The 7,216-nt window shown below is 35.9% G+C and overlaps 1 long non-coding RNA gene across 1 annotated transcript; it reads right to left on the reverse strand.

Annotated features, from left to right (window-relative positions):
* Positions 1–195: 195 nt before the first annotated feature.
* LOC131944720 (uncharacterized) lies at positions 196–2,695 on the reverse strand. Its single transcript, XR_009387069.1, has 4 exons — positions 2,588–2,695; positions 1,648–1,801; positions 717–877; positions 196–313 (listed from the first exon to the last, which is right to left on the reverse strand). It is a non-coding gene; the product is annotated as an uncharacterized LOC131944720 (long non-coding RNA).
* Between the last annotated feature and the right edge of the window lie 4,521 nt (positions 2,696–7,216).

The raw sequence follows: 7,216 nt of genomic DNA on the forward strand, positions 1-7,216 counted from the left end.
AACATTCTTTAACTGCGCCGATTTTTTTTGTAGAGTATGCCCCTATTCGCAAAATTCAAGAATTATAACAATGCGTAAATTTGGTTTTAAAAAAAAACAAGTAGATATATAATTGATATGAAAACGATTTCTTGTGTCACAGACCGTCAAAAGCATTCCACGTGGGAATCTAAAAAGATAACGACGTCACCCGCTTGCCAACTTCGCCCCCCAAATTTCTGGCTTCTATCAGACCGAGATGTCGCTTAGCCCCGGATGAGACGGACTTCTCTGATTGGCTGAATGTAGATTTCAAGAGGAAGTTGTAAGTAATCTGTAAAGAAATACACATGTACCCATGGTTAGTAATGGGGGCGGCGTGGAAGAGTGGGGACCCCCCACCCACCCCAGGATGAAAATAGAAAAAGATGTAAATAGAAATTATATTCATTTACAATTCAGCCTAATAGTGTGATGTTGAAATAAAAAATTATATATATATATATATATATATATATATAATATATATATATATATATAATATATATATATATATATATATATATATATATATATATATATAAAACACACGTTATACAGGGGCAAAAATCGTTAAAAATACATTGACCATTGTATATTGTTGACTGTCCATTAAAGTTTTGTCCATTAAAATTCCATGTCGGCCTTTTTTAACTATCGGTCTTTTGTCAACGACGGCATTTGATCGAGTTACTGACCTAATGTAGAGAAATCGTCTATGAGGATGATCTCTTCCAACAAATGCGCGGGCGTGTGGTCAATGATGCTGTTGATTGTCCGGAGCAGGATCGCCCACTCTTCGTTACAGAAAGTGATGACGACGGTGGACGGTAGGAGATTCTTGTAGTCTTGTATGCACCTAATTAAAAAATAAAAACCGTTGCGGGTGGGGTGGCGGGTCAATATGGGAAGAGACAATTTCTGGAGGTTTGGTGCTAAAAAAAAGGGGTGTAACCTTTATTCTGTATTTGCCAGGGCTTTTTTTGTGAGGACGTATGATGACGTGAAATATGAAAGGGGGGGGGGGGGGGGGGGGGGGTAAGAGTTTGGCTAGAATTGCGTGACGTCAAATGTTTATGAACGCCTTCTTAATGGCCAGCTAGGTTCCTGGCAACGTCTCATCATAATCGTAAATTTTACTGGCATGTGTACGATATAAGTAATGCTTTGTTTAAATCAGGGGTCTCCAAACTTTTCAGTCCGAGGGCCGCATTAACTATAAATTTTCAGTTCGGGGGGCCAGTTTCTTTCCATGTATGTCTTTGATTTTTTCTGGGCAAAGTTCCTCAGCCATCACCAACAAACGATTTTTCCGCGGACAAAAAGATCTCCGCGGGCCGGATGAGAGGACCTCGCGGGCCGCATCCGGCCCGCGGGCCGTAGTTTGGAGACCCCTGGTTAAATCCAGGTTTGGCCTTTTGCGTACAGCTAACAAAATAAACTTTCAAAAAAATGCTCAGTTAACTGTCCACAAATTTATTTTTCAAAGAAAAATTATTGTGGAAAAAATAATACGTATAATAAATCTTTTACTGCTGAAATTGTACGAGAATTACTACATGATTCATAAATCCTAATGAATAACAAGGGGGAATTACTCCTAATTACTGTAAACCAAAAGCTACTCACTGAGGAGATCTGGCCTTAGGTAGTGACCGGTGTAGAGCTATTTTTCTGCTCACCCATTCGTCGAAATAGTGGTTCTCAAAATCTTTTTGTTTTTGGCTCCACTCCTCTGGAGTCAGGTCGTCTTGCTTAAAAAGGTAGGCACTTCCGTTTTCACCTGCAATTAAATGGCATTTTTAAATTTAATAATTTTTTTTTTTACAAACTTCAGTAATTAAATTACGCTTTCTTTGCCCATTTTTATTTTCATTTGACCCACGCTTCTTTGTCCCATCTTTGATGCTCATCAAATTACTTTTACCACATTTTAGCAACCAATTATTGTTTGTGCTGATTTGTCATTTAATTACATTTAATGTTGTTTATACCAATGTTTTTATACATTTTTTTAAAATTAAATATTAAATTAGTCTTAAAATTTAATTTTCAAGCTAAACATTGTTAATATTATTGAATAATAAAATGGGAGATAACTATAGATAGGGGCGGCCACTTTTTTTCTAGAAAATCTAGTGTTCACGTCGAATGATTTTTCATCTATATATATAATTCTCTTCTGAGAGACGCTAGAAAACAAGCTGTAAGCGCGCTCCCCTACTACTCCCACCCCTACATGGTCTTAGTGAGCTGTGGTTCACTCTAAATGTTTACAAACAGAGCCGGGTTTAGTGACGACTATTAGGGGCAGGAGGGGGGGGGGGGGGGGGGGTTATCGTCCTTAACGAGCTACTTATAGTGTTTTAAAGAAATATTTTCAGTGGCAGCGTTGGTAGTGTCGAATTCACAAATTATGAATAACTGAAAAGTAGAAAAAAACAACAACTCGGCGTATGATATGCCGCGGGTCGGCTCGTAGTAAATATTGTTCCATTGATAAATCTCACATTTTCAGACTATTTATAACCAAACGCAAGATTTTAAAACGTAACATAACCAATAGTACCTGGGGCGTCAGGGGCGTTATATTCTATGAAGGGAGGCAACTGGATATTGCAGCCACTGTAGTCCGCGTTCTTGCTGATCTCAACGCTGGAGTTGTCCAAAATCTCCCCAAGAAAAACATCAACAAACCTATGAGGGGGATTACAACGGGCCACATGCGGACTGAGCTGAACCCTCCCTGATTTGATGAGTTTTGAACCTCCCTCTGTATGTTGTCTGTGATGATAGGATCTGTATCCAACAAAACTCACCGTTTCGAGAAAAATGAAAAACAATGTTATGAACCTTAGTTTGTATTTTCTACGAAAGAATGGCTCGGTAGATAAACATGTCTGTTTATTATTTACTTATATACTTTTCTATGTCTATTGGCACGTAAAATTAATTCTCTCTCAACAATCTTTAACTGCATTTGATATGGGAGAGAAATCCATGTAAGATTTTGTTAGGTTACACTTTAGAGGTGCATCTTGTAAAACTAAAATTGACATGAATTTTTTTAAAATAAATTCTATATCGAAACAGCGATTTTATAAATATTTTTTAATTAAAGATAATTGTTTTTAAATCCCAAAAAAAATTCCTAAAAATTATAAAACATGACTACGAATTTTAGATGTGATGAAAACGAATCATTGAATGCGTAAAAGCTCTGATAGAAAAAAATCACTTGTCGGAGGTATATCTGAGCTGGTGAATTAACATACAACCAAACATCGAGGGGAAGACAGCAGATGGCATCGATCTATGTGAGCATGTTATGACTTTGGGGGGGGGGGGGGGTGATAAACAATGTGAAGTAAATTATAGCACACACAGTTGATAGGATAGTATAGGCTGGGACGGGATAAAGGTGTCGTCTCTATCAACAAACTCTCCTATTGCATTGGGTGTGATGAGCAGCTTTCTTTCTCCAATCTAGAGGCAGTCGAATCCAAACCCTTTCAGCGGTATATATATATATATATATATATATAATATATATATATATATATATATATATATATATATATATATATATATATATATATATATATGCAGGGTGTCTACAACGGTCTCACTCTATGTTGTAACTATCAAAGGCAGTGTTACATAACATATCTCTCTACTAACAACCCCACCCCTCATATACCACTATATAACAAAAGTATACAACCATCCCCCTATTTTCTGTCATATGTGTTTAACGATCCTTGATCATTTTGGTCATGTGGTACGTGCTAAACAAAAACCAATTATTTTAACGTTATGTGTGAATTACAAAACAACAGCACATGTTTAATGAATGGGTATCAATTTCAGGTTACAGAGCATTCGTATCCAATATTTGTCAAGTGTCGCATTACATACTAGCTGAAACATTAGGAGAGTTTTATTGATTAAATGTTATATGCATTGGTCAGGCTGTTAGTCATCTAGTTTACCAAGAATAAGAGGCGTGGTGACTGTCAGTTTAGCCCCCCCCCCCCCCCCCATAACATTTTATATCTACATACTTCACTTATGACTCCAGGACCAGACTTTTAATCTATACAGTGCACAAAGAAACGATGTAATATGTTTATTGCGTTAAATTGGCGTTATCAATAATGTCTGTTTAAAATTATATTTTGAATTATTTTAATTTAATTATTACGCAGGCGTCACATTTTGCATGAGCTTAGTTGAAAATTCAGAGTTAGATTTTTCAGTTTGAGTTGATTTATGTCCAGCGAAATCTTTTTGTCGTGTCTTTGTAAACAATCCCGAAATAGTATCCTGTTGGGTTATATTTTTGACAAAAACAAGTCACAGGCCAGTTCGTTGGATTACACTTTGATCTGGAGATATGACTCCATACCAGTAGCAGTTTTAAATGATTGGCATAAATTAGGGAGGATTCCAAGAACTGTGTTTACTATAATAGATTGACGACAGAAGCCTGTGGTTGTATATAACACATTTAATGGGTCTACACTACCACAATGGGTTAACACCAGAGAGGACGGAAGGAAGTACACAAGGGGACATCAACTCAAGATAACAATATTATAAAATATAACTAATACAGAGAGAGAGTGAGTTCCCTTGACCCTCACAATTATTTTCAATCTATTACATCCCTTTACCCCTTAGAACACAATAACACATCTCTCAATAGAACAATTGATAGTCTAATCCTAAAATCACCAATTATATTGTAACATGAACACTATGGTAGATTACATCCTTACAAACAATGCACAATATGCCACAACATAATCAAGATACAAAACAATAATGTCAAAGTCCTTTTGACCTTTAAAATCATAGGTCTAACCTTATTTGGGACTTTGATTGTCCCTGCTTGACCTTCTCAGTGGCTTTTGATTTGGTGACTCAAGATTCTGACCATCTGGATTCTCTATCTCAGGAGGTCTAGGATTTAAATCATTAACTCCAGAATTTACATTTTTCTGACTCCAGACAACTTGGTTCACCTCATATCAACAGAACTTGGTTGTTGAACAAACTGAGTTGGTGTGAACTGATCAGACTTGGTGGGATTGACAGATTCACACTTTATTATCTGCACAAGTTATTTTTAAACTTGGTCTGCATGTCTACGGACAATAAGTCCATCATTTGTTTTTTTACTTTATAAGACACAGGTCCTGTACATTGAACAATTTGACCTGGTATCCATTTTTTCCTTTCTCCCATAGTTTCTTAGATACACATTATCATTAACACCAAATTCTCTTTCAATGTGTGTTCTGTCATGATTTTACTTTTTTTTATTGGCATCTGGAAAGTATTATGCTGTTATTCCAGATCCTTAATTGACATAGATTTCTTTTGACTGATCAATTTTCTCAGGTAATCTGATAGTGCTTTCCTGGTAACCAAAAATACTGTTTATGAGTAATATTCTGGACCATATCACTTTGCAACTGTGATCCAGTATTTGAAGTGGGTGTATTAAATTGCAAAAATCTTTTCTTCTTTTGATGTTACCCTTTTAGTTTCTGTAAGTGCTAATGAATGTTAGCAAAGGTTGTTTGATGATCACATTCCTTCTTACTAATGTTATTCTCTTTAAAACATTTGAAATTGCCCATATCACCATAATCATTTATTAAGTTACAAATACTTTGTTTAGGCAATTCTGACTGATAATGGACTTGCATCTTCTCCATCTTTTATATTATCTTCACAAAGGGTTTTATTTTCTTATTTTAATATTGGGCCTTAAGAGTCATCATTCACCCAGACTCTTCAGGCAAACCATTCTTACAGTACTCATATACTTTTATTAAGCACCTCATCTTTTTTGTGTTTCTTCTTCTCTTTAATATCATTCACATTTAATATTGGAGTTATCCATGATAGTGAAGAGAACAAATACATCTTCTGGGTACATAGCTCAGGCTTCTTTGGTTCTTTTTTAAAAGGTAATTCTACTAAGACTATCTGCACTATTCTCAGATCCAGGGTTTGTTGTATCTCTCAATTCATAATTGTATGCAGTTAGTGTGATAGCCCCATCTTTGAATTCCTTGGTTGAGGCATGCTCAGGTAGGGGTTTTGTTTCTTTCCTCCAAATAAACCTAGCAATGGTTTATGATTTGTAAAAGATGGTGAACTTCCTACCAAACAGAAACTTATGAAATTTCTTAAACAACACCAAAAAATGATGGCCTAAGCCTTCTTCCCTATCTAACTGAGAATAATTTTTTCTCAGGCCCTGGTTCAAAAAGATCTAATGGCAAAAGCAATGGGTCTGTCACCCCCTTCTTCATCCATGTGGGACAAGACTGCTCCTACACCATCTGTGAAGCATCACATGTTAATATAAGTCTTCCTTTTCCCTGGGTCATAGTGAGTTAGTAAGGTGTCAGAAGGACAAAGCCTCTTTCTTGCTGTTAATATAAAAGCAGCTTCTTGTTGTTTACCCCCCAGTGCCAAGTTGCATTTTTCTGTAGCAGCTTGTACAGTGGTTGATTAGTGTTACCAGACAGATTTCCTATGAACTTGCAATGATTTATATTTTATTAGCCCAAAAAAGCTCTTAGTTGTTGTTGTTGAGGTGATTTTCAGGTTTGGTTGTGCTTCCTTAATGGCTTTTGTTTTCTCAGGTTGAGGTCTGATACTTGCTTGCTTAATATATAACCAAGAAAACTAATTTCTTATCAGCATGAATTGACATTTATCTTTGTTTATCTTTTTAAACCTTTTTCACCAACAATTGTTCCAAGACCTTTAAATCACTTTATCAGTGGTTTTAAGATGTTCAGTGTCATTCTTACCAGTTATGTACACATTGTCAAAGTACACACAAAACATTTGGAATGTCCTTAAAAAATACTGTCCATGACAGCTAGCTTGGAAAATTCCAGGGCTGGATGATATGCCAAAAACATAGTCTTTCATATTGGTAGAGGTCCTTTATGTGTGTTTATTGTCGTATAGACTTTTGAAATCTGGATGCAGTTCTAGTTGAGTGTAAGCATAGACTCAAAGTCTAATTCAGTGAATTTGTCTCCTCCTGCCAAATTCAAAGAAATTTCCTCAATGTTAGGTATAGGGTAACCTAATTTAGCTCTATTTGCTTATTCAGTGTAGTTTTATAGTCTCCACAAATTCTTTATAGAACCATCCTTCTTTAACA

This window comes from Physella acuta, unplaced genomic scaffold (assembly GCF_028476545.2).
Source record: "Physella acuta isolate Inbredline_101_S28 unplaced genomic scaffold, ASM2847654v3 ptg000505l, whole genome shotgun sequence".
Classification (NCBI taxonomy): domain Eukaryota; kingdom Metazoa; phylum Mollusca; class Gastropoda; family Physidae; genus Physella; species Physella acuta.